The sequence below is a fragment of the Balaenoptera musculus genome, chromosome 13 (genome assembly GCF_009873245.2).
Source record: "Balaenoptera musculus isolate JJ_BM4_2016_0621 chromosome 13, mBalMus1.pri.v3, whole genome shotgun sequence".
Taxonomy (NCBI): Eukaryota; Metazoa; Chordata; class Mammalia; order Artiodactyla; family Balaenopteridae; genus Balaenoptera; species Balaenoptera musculus.
The window spans coordinates 23,790,084-23,806,363 of NC_045797.1; positions in this window are offsets into that span (position 1 = coordinate 23,790,084).

Here is a 16,280-nt window from a genome sequence, read left to right on the forward strand (position 1 = left end):
CTCTTCACCATGGTCTATAAAGTCCTATATGATCAGCCCCTACCTATCCCATAACACTCCACCCCTTGGGGACACTGCACTAGCTGTATTTTTGCTGCTTGGAGATCTCTGCATGACTGGCTTCTGTTCATCATTCAGGTCTTAGTTCAGTGGTAACCTTCCCAGAGATGTCTCCCCTGAACACTACATCGAAATAGGTCTCCCAGCCCATACTTGATCACGCTCTATCATAGAAGTTTAATTCAAACCTTTGTTTTCCTTCTAGTGTTTGTCACAGTCTAGCGGATTGAATTTTGCTCCCCTAAAAGATATGTTCAAGTCCTAAGCCCCAATACCTGTAAATGTAACCTTATTTGGAAATAAGAACTTTGTAGATGTAATCAAGTTAAAATGAGGTCATAGTGGATTAAGGTAGTCTCTAAATCCAATGACTGATATCTTTATAAGAGAAAGGAGGGATGTCTTTGGACACAGAGACATAGAGGATACACACAGAGAGAAGATGGATACAGAGATTGGAGCGAAGAGGCCACAAGTCAAGGAAATGCCTGGGGGACATGAGAAGCAAGAATAGACAAGGAAATTTTCTCTCCTAGAGACAGAGAGAACACAGTCCTGCTGACACCTTGATTTCAAACTTCTAGCCTTCTGAACTGTTACAGAATAAATTTCTGTTGTTTGAGCCACCCAGTTTGTGGTAATTTGTTACAGCAGCCCTAAGAAACTAATACAAGTAATCCAAAAGTAACTTATTTTTTTGATATTTTGCTTATTATTTGGCTCCCTTCAGAAGCGTGTGAACAGAAGTTTTTCTTCACTAGCAACTGAAAGAATTCTGACTGCAGCACAGTAGGTACTTACTAAATGAATAAATGGATGAACAAATGAATGATGAGATGAATACAACAAAAAAGTAAAATATAATTCATTGCAGATAACCAATGACTATATTGAAAATTTTTCCACTTAACACTCAAACACCTCCAGGTAAATGAAAACAAGATAAAACCTTTAATCTGTTAATTTGGTAAGAGTTTAAATGTTTTGATAATAGCCACTTTAGGCAATGATAGAGAAATCAACAATCTTACCTCCCTGTCGGTAGATATTAAACTGGTATGACATTTGGGGAAAAAAAATTTAATAATACATATTCTTTGACTCTTTCCATTAATTTATTCTTAGGAATTCATCATAGAGGTTGATGTCATTTTGTTTTCTTTAAGTATATTCCTCCTGGGATTGTTTATAATAGTTTGAAAACTTGAAAATTAATAAATAAATAATTATATTGACTAAAAGTTTTGGTACATTATGAATTTTATGGACATAAATATAACTTTATATAAAATATTTTAATAACAGAGATCTGCGCCTGGTTTATTTATTTATTTTTTTTAAACATCTTTATTGAAGTATAATTGCTTTACACTGGTGTGTTACTTTCTGCTTTATAACAAAGTGAATTAGTTATACATATACATATGTTCCCATATCTCTTCCCTCTTGCATCTCCCTCCCTCCCACCCTCCCTATCCCACCCCTCTAGGTGGTCACAAAGCACCGAGCTGATCTCCCTGTGCTATGCGGCTGCTTCCCACTAGCTATCGATTTTACGTTTGGTAGTGTATATATGTCCATGACACTCTCTCACCCTGTCACATCTCACCCCTCCCCCTCCCCATATCCTCAAGTCCATTCTCTAGTAGGTCTGTGTCTTTATTCCCGTCTTGCCACTAGGTTCGTCATGACCTTTTTTTTTTTTCCCTTAGATTCCATATATCTGTGTTAGCATACTGTATTTGTTTTTCTCTTTCTGACTTACTTCACTCTGTATGACAGACTCTAACTCCATCCACCTCATTACAAATACCTCCATTTCATTTCTTTTTATGGCTGAGTAATATTCCATTGTATATATGTGCCACATCTTCTTTATCCATTCATCCGATGATGGACACTTAGGTTGCTTCCATGTCCTGGCTATTGTAAATAGAGCTGCAATGAACATTTTGGTACATGACTCTTTTTAAATTATGGTTTTCTCAGGGTATATGTCCAGTAGTGGGATTGCTGGGTCGTATGGTAGTTCTATTTGTAGTTTTTTCAGGAACCTCCATACTGTTCTCCATAGTGGCTGTATCAATTTACATTCCCACCAACAGTGCAAGAGTGTTCCCTTTTCTCCACACCCTCTCCAGCATTTATTGTTTTTAATTTTTTGATGATGGCCATTCTGACTGGTGTGAGATGATACCTCATTGTAGTTTTGATTTGCATTTCTCTAATGATTAATGATATTGAGCATTCTTTCATGTGTCTATTGGTCATCTGTATATCTTCTTTGGAGAAATGTCTATTTAGGTCTTCTGCCCATTTTTGGATTGGGTTGTTTGTTTTTTTTGTTATTGAGCTGCATGAGCTGCTTGTAAATCTTGGAGATTAATCCTTTGTCAGTTGCTTCATTTGCAAATATTTTCTCCCATTCTGAGGGTTGTCTTTTGGTCTTGCTTATGGTTTCCTTTGCTGTGCAAAAGCTTTTAAGTTTCATTAGGTTCCATTTGTTTATTTGTGTTTTTATTTCAATTTCTCTAGGAGCTGGGTCAAAAAGGATCTTGCTGTGATTTATGTCATAGAGTGTTCTGCCTATGTTTTCCTCTAAGAGTTTGATAATGTCTGGGCTTACACTTAGGTCTTTAATCCATTTTGAGTTTATTTTTGTGTAAGGTGTCAGGGAGTGTTCTAATTTCATACATTTACATGTATCTGTCCAATTTTCCAAGCACCACTTATTGAAGAGGCTGTCTTTTCTCCACTGTATATGCATGCCTACTTTATCAAAGATAAGGTGACCATATGTGCATGGGTTTATCTCTGGGCTTTCTATCCTGTTCCATTGATCTATATTTCTGTTTTTGTGCCAGTACCAAACTGTCTTGATTACTGTAGCTTTATAATAAAGTCTGAAGTCAGGGAGCCTGATTCCTCCAGCTCCATTTTTCGTTCTCAAGATTGCTTTGGCTATTCGGGGTCTTTTGTGTTTCCATACAAATTGTGAAATTTTTTGTTCTAGTTCTGTGAAAAATGCCAGTGGTAGTTTGATAGGGATTGCATTGAATCTGTAGATTGCTTTGGGTAGTAGAGTCATTTTCACAATGTTGATTCTTCCAATCCAAGAACATGGCATATCTCTCCATCTATTTGTATCATCTTTAATTTCTTTCATCAGTGTCCTATGATTTTCTGCATACAGGTCTTTTGTCCTCTTAGGTAGGTTTATTCCTAGATATTTTATTCTTTTTGTTGCAATGGTAAACGGGAGTGTTTTCTTAATTTCACTTTCAGATTTTTCATCATTAGTATATAGGAATGCAAGAGATTTCTGTGCATTAATTTTGTATCCTGCTACTTTACGAAATTCATTTATTAGCTCTAGTAGTTTTCTGGTAGCATCTTTAGGATTCTCTATGTATAGTATCATGTCATCTGCAAATAGTGACAGCTTTACTTCTTCTTTTCCGATTTGGATTCCTTTTATTTCTTTGTCTTCTCTGATTGCTGTGGCTAACACTTCCAAAACTATGTTGAATAATAGTGGTGAGAGACGGCAACCTTGTCTTGTTCCTGATCTTAGTGGAAATGGTTTCAGTTTTTCACCGTTGAGGACAATGTTGGCTGTGGGTTTGTCATATATGGCCTTTATTATGTTGAGGAAAGTTCCCTCTATGCCTACTTTCTGCAGGGCTTTTATCATAAATGGGTGTTGAATTTTGTCGAAAGCTTTCTCTGCATCTATTGAGATGATCATATGGTTTTTCTCCTTCACTTTGTTAATATGATGTTTCACGTTGATTTATTTGCATATATTGAAGAATCCTTGCATTCCTGGAATAAACCCCACTTGATCCTGGTGTATGATCCTTTTAATGTGCTGTTGGATTCTGTTTGCTAGTATTTTGTTGAGGATTTTGGCATCTATGTTCATCAGTGATATTGGCCTGTAGTTTTCTTTCTTTGTGACATCTTTGTCTGGTTTTGGTATCAGGGTGATGGTGGCCTCGTAGAATGAGTTGGGGAATGTTCCTCCCTCTGCAATATTTTGGAAGAGTTTGAGAAGGATAGGTGTTAGCTCTTCTCTAAATGTTTGATAGAATTCGCCTGTGAAGCTATCTGGTCCTGGGCTTTTGTTTGTTGGAAAATTTTTAACCACAGTTTCAATTTCAGTGCGTGTGATTGGTCTGTTCATATTTTCTATTTCTTCCTGGTCAGTCTCGGCAGGTTGTGCATTTCTAAGAATCTGTCCATTTCTTCCAGGTTGTCCATTTTATTGGCATAGAGTTGCTTGTAGTAATCTCTCATGATCGTTTGTATTTCTGCAGTGTCAGTGGTTACTTCTCCTTTTTCATTTCTAATTCTATTGATTTGAGTCTTCTCCCTTTTTCTCTTGATGAGTCTGGCTAATGGTTTATCAATTTTGTTTATCTTCTCGAAGAACCAGCTTTTAGTTTCATTGATTTTTGCATTGTTTTCTTCATTTCTTTTTCATTTATTTCTGATCTGATCTTTATGATTTCTTTCCTTCTGCTAGCTTTGGGGTTTTTTTTCTTCTTCTTTCTCTAATTGCTTTAGGTGCAAGGTTAGGTTGTTTATTCAAGATGCTTCCTGTTTCTTGAGGTAGGCTTGTATTGCTATAAACTTCCCTCTTAGCACTGCTTTTGCTGCATCCCATAGGTTTTGGGTCGTCGTGTCTCCATTTTCATTTGTTTCTAGGTATTTTTTGATTTCCCCTCTGATTTTTTCAGTGATCGCTTCATTATTAAGTAGTGTATTGTGTAGCCTCCATGTGTTTGTATTTTTTACAGATCTTTTCCTGTAATTGATATCTAGTGTCATAGCATTGTGGTCGGAAAAGATACTTGATACGATTTCAATTTTCTTAAATTTACCAAGGCTTGATTTGTGACCCAAGATATGATCTATCCTGGAGAATGTTCCATGAGCACTTGAGAAAAATGTGTATTCTGTTGTTTTGGGGTGGAATGTTCTATACATATCAATTAAGTCCATCTTGTTTAATGTATCATTTAAAGCTTGTGTTTCCTTATTTATTTTCATTTTGGATGATCTGTCCATTGGTGAAAGTGGGGTGTTAAAGTCCCCTACTATGATTGTGTTACTGTCGATTTCCCCTTTTATGGCTGTTAGCATTTGCCTTATGTATTGAGGTGCTCCTATGTTGGGTGCATAAATATTTACAACTGTTATACCTTCCTCTTGGATCGATCCCTTGATCATTATATAGTGTCCTTCTTTGTCTCTTGTAATAGTCTTTTTTTTAAAGTCTATTTTGTCTGATATGAGAATTGCTACTCCAGCTTTCTTTTGATTTCCATTTGCGTGGAATATCTTTTTCCATCCCCTCACTTTCAGTCTGTATGTGTCTCTAGGTCTGAAGTGGGTCTCTTGTAGACAGCATATATATGGGTCTTGTTTTTGTATCCAGTCAGCCAGTCTGTGTCTTTTGGTGGGAGCATTTAATCCATTTACATTTAAGGTAATTATCGATATGTATGTTCCTATTCCCATTTTCTTAAATGTTTTGGGTTTGTTATTGTAGGTGTTTTCCTTCTCTTGTGTTTCTTGCCTAGAGAAGTTCCTTTAGCATTTGTTGTAAAGCTGGTTTGGTAGTGCTGAACTCTCTCAGCTTTTGCTTGTCTGTAAAGGTTTTAATTTCTCCATCAAATCTGAATGAGATCCTTGTTGGGTAGAGTAACCTTGGTTGTAGGTTTTTCTCCTTCATGACTTTAAGTATACGCTGCCACTCCCTTCTGGCTTGCAGAGTTTCTGTTGAAAGATCAGCTGTTAACCTTATGGGGATTCCCTTGTGTGTTATTTGTTGTTTTTCCCTTGCTGCTTTTAATATGTTTTCTTTATATTTAATTTTTGATAGTTTGATTAATATGTGTCTTGGTGTGTTTCTCCTTGGATTTATCCTGTATGGGACTCTCTGTGCTTCCAGGACTTGATTAATTATTTCCTTTCCCATATTAGCGAAGTTTTCAACTATAATCTCTTCAGATATTTTCTCAGTCCCTTTCTTTTTCTCCTCTTCTTCTGGGACCCCTATAATTCGAATGTTGGTGCGTTTAATGTTGTCCCAGAGGTCTCTGAGACTGTCTTCAGTTCTTTTCATTCTTTTTTCTTTATCCTGCTCTGCAGTAGTTATTTCCACCATTTTATCTTCCAGGTCACTTATCCTTTCTTCTGCCTCAGTTATTCTGCTATTGATCCCATCTAGAGTATTTTTAATTTCATTTATTGTGTTTTTCATCATTGCTTGGTTCCTCTTTAGTTCTTCTACGTCCTTGTTAAATGTTTCTTGCATTTTGTCTATTCTATTTCCAAGATTTTGGATCATCCTTACTATCATTATTCTGAATTCTTTTTCAGGTAGACTGACTATTTCCTCTTCATTTGTTAGGTCTGGTGTGTTTTTACATTGCTCCTTCATCTGCTGTGTGTTTTTCTGTCTTCTCATTTTGCTTATCTTACTGTGTTTGGGGTCTCCTTTTCACTGGCTACAGGTTCGTAGTTCCCATTGTTTTTGGTATCTGTCCCCAGTGGCTAAGGTTGGTTCAGTGGGTTGTGTAGGATTCCTGGTGGAGGGGACTAGTGCCTGTGTTCTGGTGTATGAGGTTGGATCTTGTCTTTCTGGTGGGCACGTCCACGTCTGGTGGTATGTTTTGGGGTGTCTGTGGCCTTATTATGATTTTAGGCAGCCTCTCTGCTAATGGATGGGGCTGTGTTCCTGTCTTGCTAGTTGTTTGGCATAGGGTGTCCAGCACTGTAGCTTGCTGGTCGTTGAGTGAAGCTGGGTCTTGATGTTGATATGGAGATTTCTGAGAGATTTTCACCGTTTGGTATTATGTGGAGCTGGGAGGTCTCTTGTGGACCAGTGTCCTGAGGTTGGCTCTCCCACCTCAGAGGCACAGCCCTGATGCCTGGCTGGAGCACCAAGAGCCTTTCATCCACATGGCTCAGAATAAAAGGGAGAAAAAAATAGAAAGAAGGAAAGAAAGAAAGAGGATAAAATAAAATAAAATAAAGCTATTATAATAAAAAATAAGAAAAAAATTATTAAGAATAAATTTATTAAGAAATTTTTTTTTAAATTTTTTAAAATAAAAAATATGAAAAAACTTATTAAAATTTTTTTTTAATTTCTAAAAATAGAAAATAAGGAAAAAATTATTAAGAAAACATTTATTAGGAAAAAAAATTTTAATTAAAAAAAAAAAAAATAACGGATGGACCTAACCCTAGGACTAATGGTGAAAGCAAAGCTATACAGACAAAGTCTCACCCAGAAGCATACACATATACATTCACAAAAAAGGAAAAGGGAAAAAATTAATATATCCTGCTCCCAAAGTCCACCTCCTGAATTTGGGATGATTCGTTGTCTATTCAGGTATTTAACAGATGCAGGCACATCAAGTTGTTTGTGGAGCTTTAATCCGCTGCTTCTAAGGCTGCTGGGAGAGATCTCCCTTTCTCTTCTTTGTTCGTTCAGCTCCTGGGGTTCAGCTTTGGATTTGGACCCGCCTCTGCATGTAGGTCGCCTGAGGGCATCTGTTCCCCGCCCAGATAGAACGGGGTTAAAGGAGTAGCTGCTTTGGGGCTCTGGCTCACTCAGGCCGGGGGGAGGGAGGGGTACGGATGCAGGGCGAGCCTGCGGCAGCAGAGGCCAGCATGACGTTGCAGCAGCCCGAGGCGTGCCGTGCTTTCTCCCGGGGAAGTTTTCCCCGGATCACAGGAGCCTGGCAGTGGCGGGCTGCACAGGCTTCCGGGAGGGGTGGTGTGGAGAGTGAACTGTGCTCGCACACAGGCTTCTTGTTGGCGGCAGCAGCAGCCTTAGCGTCTCTTGCCCGTCTCTGTGGTCCGCGCTGATAACCACGGCTCTCGCCCGTCTCTGGGGTCTGCTTTGATAGCTGCGGCTCGCGCCCGTCTCTGGAGTTCGTTTAGGTGGCGCTCTGAATCCCCTCTCCTTGCGCGCCGCGAAGCAAAGAGTCAAGAAAAAGTCTCTTGCCTCTTCGGCAGCTGCAGACTTTTTCTTGCTCTCCCTCCTGGCTAGCTGTGGTGCGCTAACCCCTTCAGGCTGTGTTCATGCCGCCAACCCCAGTCCTCTCCCTGGGATCGGACTGAAGCCCGAGCCTCAGCTCCCAGCCCCCGCCCACCCCGGCGGGTGAGCAGACAAGCGTCTCGGGCTGGTGAGTGCTGCTCAGCGCCGAGCCTCTGTGCGGGAATCTCTCCGCTTTGCCCTCTGCGCCCCTGTTGCTGTGGGATCCACGCTGATAGCCGCGGCTCGCGCCTGTCTCTGGAGCTCTTTTAGGCGGTGCTCTGAATCCCCTCTCCTTGTGCGTCGCGAAACAAAGAGGCAAGAAAAAGTCTCTTGCCTCTTCGGCAGCTGCAGACTTTTTCCCAGACTCCCTCCCGGCTAGCACCAAAGCCTGAGCCTCAACTCCCAGCCCCCGCCCGCCCCGGTGGCTGAGCAGACAAGCCTCTCAGGCTGGTGAATGCTACTCAGCACCGATCCTCCGTGCGGGAATCTCTCCGCTTTACCCTCCGCACCCCTGTGTCTGCGCTCTCCTCCGTGGCTCTGAAGCTTCCCCCCTCTGCCACCCGCAGTCTCTGCCCACGAAGGGGCTTCCTAGTGCATGGAAACCTTTCCTCCTTCACGGCTCCCTCCCACTGGTGCAGGTCCCGTCCCTATTCTGTTGTCTCTGTTATTTCTTTTTTCTTTTGCCCTACCCAAGTACATAGGGAGTTTCTTGCCTTTTGGGAGGTCTGATGTCTTCTGCCAGCGTTCAGTGGGTGTTCTGTAGGAGCAGTTCCACGTGTAGATGTATTTCTATTGTATCTGTGGGAAGGAAGGTGATCTCCGCGTCTTACTCTTCCGCCATCTTGCCCAGACCTCCTGGTTTATTGTTAAATGAAAAAAAATATTAGGCTATAAACCAGTAGTCTATTATTGTCCCAATTTTGTAAGCATATAAATACATTTGCATATATATGTTTAAACATGTATATGTTTATATGTTATGTATAATATATATATGTTTTAAGACTGGTTATGGTAATAGTAGTTTTCTCTGAGTTGTGGGGTTCAAGCAATTTTTATTCTCTTTGTGGTTTTCTGCATCTTCCTATATTTTTTACAATGAACAGTTATTACATTTAGAGTAATAAAATAATTTAAATTAAGAAGAATTAAAGATATTCTTTCATGGTTCAGCTATTACATGTCCTTGAATAATGCTGTTGTCCCTTTTATAAATGATAGGCTTGAATTTTTCTGTCAATAATACATTTGAGTCTAAAGACTTTCTACAGCTAATGATGTAGCACAAAAATAATTGGCCAATTTACACATCAGAGTTCATTTACACTTCTCTTGGGAAGCCTAATAATGTGTTACCTTAACCTGTACCTTGATTATACCATAGTTTGATAAAATGTGGAATAGGAGACAATCCAACTGAAAACACAGCAGTGGGAAGCTCAAACATATTTTCTATTCTATAGAATGTAATGGCTTTAATGATGGCTGAACAGTTGATCTAAAATTATTTTCCTAGGGGAGGAAATACCCTAATTAATGGATTTGCTAATATTGTTTCTCCTATGGTCATTATTTTTTAATTATGGAAAAAATTGTTAAAAGAAACATCATGTGTTTAAGAATCCAGGGTTTCATGGTGAAATCTGATATTCCTGACCCCATACAAAAGCACTTTGGGTGCTTTGTGAGAATGGAAATGAGAAATATAGTTAGCAAATCTGTGCTCTAAAATAGGTGGGAAAAGGATGCCTTTGTCATTCACTCCCAGTGGTAAAAAGGAACCACAAGCTTAGGGAAAGTCTGGTTGGGGGGGGTGGGGTGCAGCTGTATCTAAGTGACACCAACCTGCTGCATGCCAACACTGCCTCTGCCAGGTGCTGGTTCTGCATTCTTGGGTTATTTATTTAACTTGTAAGGATGATTTTCTCATTCTTAAATTAGCATAATAATATCTGAAAATTTTCTTTAGTGCCTAGTAAGTGCTTTGAAAATCATAGTGATTGCCTTTTCTCAGGGGAAAAGGGTGCATATTTCCATTTGATAACCCAAAGTCTTTTCCATTGTTCTTGTTTAAAAACATATTCATCACTCTTGTAGTAGTTCACTTAACTCTGACCAATTTACTTGGTGGTCCCTTCCTGTTGTCCTGTCAAAGGTGGGAGAGAGTTTGACTCCCTTTTGATATCTCAGTCTTCAGAAGGATGAACCTACACATTATTGACCTACTGCTCTATAATTACCTACCAAGAAACCCAGGCATGCAAAGTTATAACATACAAAGTCAAAGAAAGGCCAAAGACCAAGAGTCTTTTCCTATCACCTGAGAGCTACTGTCATTTTCAGTGATTTTGCCAAGCCAGATTTATTGCTTCTCTGTGTTTTAGCTGTCTTTTGAGTTTGAGCCATTGTTGAATGAACCAGCCAGATAAGTGATTCTCAAACTCTTTGACTGAAACATTAGCACTTAGTGAGTTGTATGAGATGGTCCTGCATTAACAGAAAATTGTAAAATAAAGTGTTGGTTAGTAATAGGTAAGTTATTTCTTTTTCCTGGTGCCAAATTCTTTTATCTTATTTGCAGTAAATTACATTGTACATGTATTTAGTAGAGTAGTATGACATGCTGTTTTTCAAATTAAACCGTGATTTACTGGAAAATTTTGAGATCTTCCAACTTCATTGGACTGTAAATCTTATCCTTTCATTCTTCTTTTTTGACCTATTTCTTTTGGTAGGGCAAAAATTAATTATAACTTCCATGGTTTCCCTTATAATGGTCCAAAGATGAGATTCAGGATTTTTGAATCCTGTGAGGACACTCCATACCAATCACTGAATCTTAAGTACCTGGCACATAATTGCTACTCAGTTATTATTTATTGACTGAGCAAATAAATGAATGAAATATTGAGGGTTTGTGACACATGTCAAATTTTGCATCAGATATAGTAAGACAATTCCAAATTATTAGAATGATTATGAAAGAACAACCAGAGTTTCACCTAATTCAGAATGTCTTTGCAGCTGTTGACAAAAAAGAAGTAGAGACATCAGCTTCAAAGATATTTTTCAGGCTTTGTTGAAGGGACTCTAGTGAGGTAAGAGCTGATTTGGAATTATAACTATAGTACATCCATCAGTACAGTGCTCTGGTCTATGGCACTCAGAAAATATTCTTGCTGATTGTTTCTAAACTTTATATTCCTTAGGCATATCAAAATGAACAACAAAGAAACAAGTCTCACACATATAACCTTAATTTGCCTGTAAGTTTTATAGCTTTATATTTCATTGAGACGTTTTGCCCACAAATCATTTTACACATTAGAGTTAATCCACATATATCTTAAGGGTTACTCAAATGTGACTAGCTTTTGGTTTGGGGACAGTGTTTTTTATAAGAATGATAATAAACAGATTTAAAAAACTACCCTGAATTAATTGTTATAATAAGACTTCAGCGGCACCATGAAACAGACAAGAAGTAACCTAGAATAATTTTTTGTTTGCTTTAGTTGCATAATAACCATTTTTTTTTTTTTTAGATTGAGAAACTGATTGGAAATTGAATGCAAACTAAGACCACTTGACTGTTACTGAAATGAATAGCCCAGTTTGCTTTTTTTTTTTTTTTAAAGAAATTCACGTTCTTTTATTTATTTATTTATTTATTTATGACTGTGTTGAGTCTTCGTTTCTGTGCGAGGGCTTTCTCTAGTTGCGGCAAGTGGGGACCACTCTTCATCGCGGTGCGCGGGCCTCTCACCATCGCGGCCTCTCTTGTTGCGGAGCACAGGCTCCAGACGCGCAGGCTCAGTAATTGTGGCTCACGGGCCCAGTTGCTCCGTGGCATGTGGGATCTTCCCAGACCAGGGCTCGAACCCGTGTCCCCTGCATTGGCAGGCAGATTCTCAACCACTGCACCACCAGGGAAGCCCCATAATAACCATTTTTAAAAGCACTTTTATTTTGAGCTTGCTTTTCTCATTAGTTTGTTTAGTATTTTATATAAATCAAATGAAATGTAATGATCCTGTGATCTTTGAGAAATCTCTTGTCTGAATCAGTATTTATTAAGTTAAGCCTAAGCAGGATGATCTCAGTTGTGATGAAATTATCAGGAAAATGTCATGTGACATTGTCAATGTCAGTATCATGAAAACAGTACTAGAACAGTGTTTTAAATATATTCACTGTGCATAGTTCTGTTTTAGGAAAAAAACAATGATGCATCACTCCCACTGAAGGATATACTGCTACTTTCTGTCCTATATCTTGAACTCTAATCACCTTTCAAAGCCAGGGCTTCTTCCCCTCAGATATTTGCAGTCAGTTAAGCTGCTGAGTTAGCCTGTGGTCAGAATAAAAAGATGAAAGAATTAAGCTGCAATTTGAACTGCGGGATGTTGTTGTTCTTTCTGTACTTACTGTTAACATGAACATGCGTTGGTTCTTTTACAATTTAAAGTGAAAGTGTGAAATAATTGCAATTCATTGTATTAGATGGACAAGTGAGAGGTGCTGGAAAATGCTCATATAAGCCAATGCACAAAACACATACTGACTGCAATATCCTTTCATGTAGAAAATAGTTCATTTACATTCAGTGTACGTGGAAACACTTAAAGAGTATTGCAAAATGTGAGTATGAAGGCTATTAAAAGATCAGCTCAATATCTTATTGCTGAAAACTCACTGCAGTATTGGCCTTGACATGACCTATAGAATTTTATGTTGGCAGGAAACCAGCTTCGAAATTTGTTCTGTAGCAAACCATTGTGGCAATATACTTCCAGGAATTAAATTCTTTACATTGCATGGCAGTGCTGCCAGAGAGCATGTAGGGTTTCTTCTGATAGCAACCATGAAGCAGGCTTTGGCCAGGAATTCAAAGCCATATGTTAGTCCTGTCAAAACTGATACGGATCTGCTTACAAAAACCTTGCTCAGTAGCTTTGCCAGGAACCCTGTGGCTGTGCCCTGCTGGAAAGCCACTGCATGCATTATCACTGCCAGAAATTGATGCTGCCCTGGGATAATCTAACAGCACTAAAAGCTCAACCGCTGGATTTCTACTGCCAGACTTTAAGAGAGGCTATGAGTGTATTACATGGAAATAAGGCCTATTTGCCCTCTCTAGGGTGAAGGTGGGCAATCCTGTCGGCTTCAAATACTCAGAGTTAATTAGCTCTTTGGAAACAATTCCTGGCCAGGATTATAGTAGTTATTTGTTTCCTGTTGTACATGAACCCTAGCTAACATTTTCTCAAGAATAGACTTGAATGATAGTTTTATTTATAGAGGGAAAATGGACAAAGTAAAAGTCAAGATATTTTATCTGCAAAAGAATAGTTATATATATCATAAAGTATAATAAATATCAACTCCTGGTTGCTATACAAAACCTGGGTAACAACAAAGTTCCCAGTTTTGATATTTGTGACACAAAACCAGTTGATGACAAATAACTTCCATATTCTCCAGTGTAGTCAGTGTTACACACTGCCACTTTAAGATGAATATACCATAATGGAAAATACTCCAAGAAAGTTCATGTGATATTTGGTATATTTGAAATTGAAAATTTTCTTAAGACATTTCCATTTTGAATCAATGAGCATGTTTACCAAAGTTGTATAAAACTGTGCTACACAAAGTGTGGTCCATGGACTGATGACAGTTTCTGAACTGTTTGTAATTGGTCCACAAACAGATAAGTACAGAATATCAGGGGAAACACTAAGAAAATTTACAGCAATTTGATATTGCTGAAAATTTTTAATTGTATTTTATAAAACATAAGTCTGAAATAAATTAGAAATTGAAAAAAAAATCTACACTACAGATAGTTTGAGGAGCTCTAGAGACAGAAAACTGGTCACCACTTCCTCATTTTATGATTAGACATTGCTAATCACAGACTTGATTAAACCATTCTTTTATCACTGTTTATGTAGGCTTTGTCCATCATTTTTCTATTATTAGTAACTCTGCTCTACAATCTTTGTACATTAATGTTTGACTGTCTTGAAGTTTCTGTAGGGAAATGGTGATGGGTCAGCTAGTGACTTCAAAGTGAGCTCCTTCTCCTTACCCAGTTCCATTGTGAGGAACTCAAAAAAAGAGATTATTTTGCCAAAATTGTGGAGTCCTTGTGTATTAATTCCCTTAGCTACATGGTTGACCCCAGCTGAAAAACCAATATGTAATTTATCTTATTAGTAACAGATATAAATTAATTAACAAAACTTACTTTGTCCCTTAGTTTCATCAACGGTATAATGAAGTCAGGTTCATGGTCACATGGTTTGATGAGAACAATTCCCATAATTTTTCTATCACCTGTTATCTTTACCACTCATTCTTTAAAAATCTGGGTTTTAAATCCTGTTACTGGCCCCCACGGACTATATAGAGTCTCCATTTTGTTTTCAAAATTATGTAGCCTTACATATTTAATCTACCTCTATCCTTTTACCCAATAACTACTTTTAGAGAACTCAGCATTAGCTGGGTCCCACAATGAGCGCTGGGATTACAGCAGGAAAAAATGACAGAGACCATCTCTGTTGTCAGGACACTCACTATGTAGCAAGGAAGAAAATGTTAAGAAATAATTACACATATTATAATAGAAGAAAAGGGACTGATTAATTGAATTTTAGTACAAGTTGTATGATGGAATAATATACACAGTCACCCCTTGGTGTTTGTGTGGGATTGGTTCTAGGACTCCCCGCAGATACCAAAATCCAGGAATTCTCAAGTCCCTTATAAAAAGGGTAAAGTGGTATAGTATTTGCATATAACTTACACACATCCTCCAATATACTTTAAATCATCTCTAGATTGCTTATAATACCTAATACAATGTAAATGCTATATAAATAATTGTTCCAAAATATATTTTTTGGAAAAAGTAGGTTATCAGAACAACATATCTAAAAAGAAAAGTTATATTCTTGCAGTTTGATGTATATCAATGCAGAGAAGATAATATTTGAAAGGAAATTTATCAAAATGCTAACTATGTAATAATCTGTGTGTTTGAAAGTAATTTTTCTTGATTTCTTTATACTTTTACAAATTGTTTTAATATTTTACAGCAAGCTTTATAAATTCTACAAAAGAATAAATGTTAGTTAATTTTGAATGACATTTTTTTTTCTAATTTTTTTTCATTGTCTTTTAGTTGTATGTTTTTGATGAGGAAGATTTTAACTTATCAATACTGTTTATAATTTCTACCTTTGGTGTCACGTATAGAAAGGCCTTCTCTGGATTAAATTCTATATTAACATTTATAGTCCAGTAATATTTTTGGATTAGTGTTTTACTATTAATTCTTTAATCATTTTGAAATTTATGTTGCACAAAGTGAGGTAAACATCTTTCCTCTCCCCAAAGGACTGGTCAATTAGTTTGACACCATTTATAGAGTAACTTGGTTATTTAATGCTAACTTGGTATTTAATACCATCTCATTCATATACTAAATAGTTACATATTCTGGTTTATTTCTAGGCTTTCTGTTCAATTTCCTTATTTAGTTTTCCAATTGCCAGAATCATACTATTTAGATTATCTTAACTGCATGGATAACTTTTATATTATTTAAGACTAACCTTCATGTAGTCTTTATATTTTTCTCCCAATTTAAATTTTCAATCATTTTTTTCCAAAATCAATCATACATATTTTCCCTGGAATAAATTACATAAAAATTATTTCAGAGAGAATTACCACCCATTTTAATATTGAATTTGGAGGAATTTTAGAATAATTTTGTAAAACTTTATAAAAAATGCATAATTAGGATTTTAACTTGAATTGAATTAAACTCAACTAATGTGGGTTTCATTTTCATATATTTCACATATTTCATACTATTCAGTAATAATAGCAAGCAAATCCTTTTAATTTATTGACATCAATAGGGTATTGTTATTCTTTCTATATATGTCTCTCATTTATTGTTATGATATTTTTATGCATATTACATTTCTTGTTATTGTACTTGAGATATTTATTTTCTATCAGTTACCTGTTATTTAAATACTGTTATTATGTGCACAATCTTTTAAAATTGTGTCAGCAATTAAATGACAATGATTTGCTAGTTAAATATTAAAATGCATAATTTTTTTGTATTTTTATG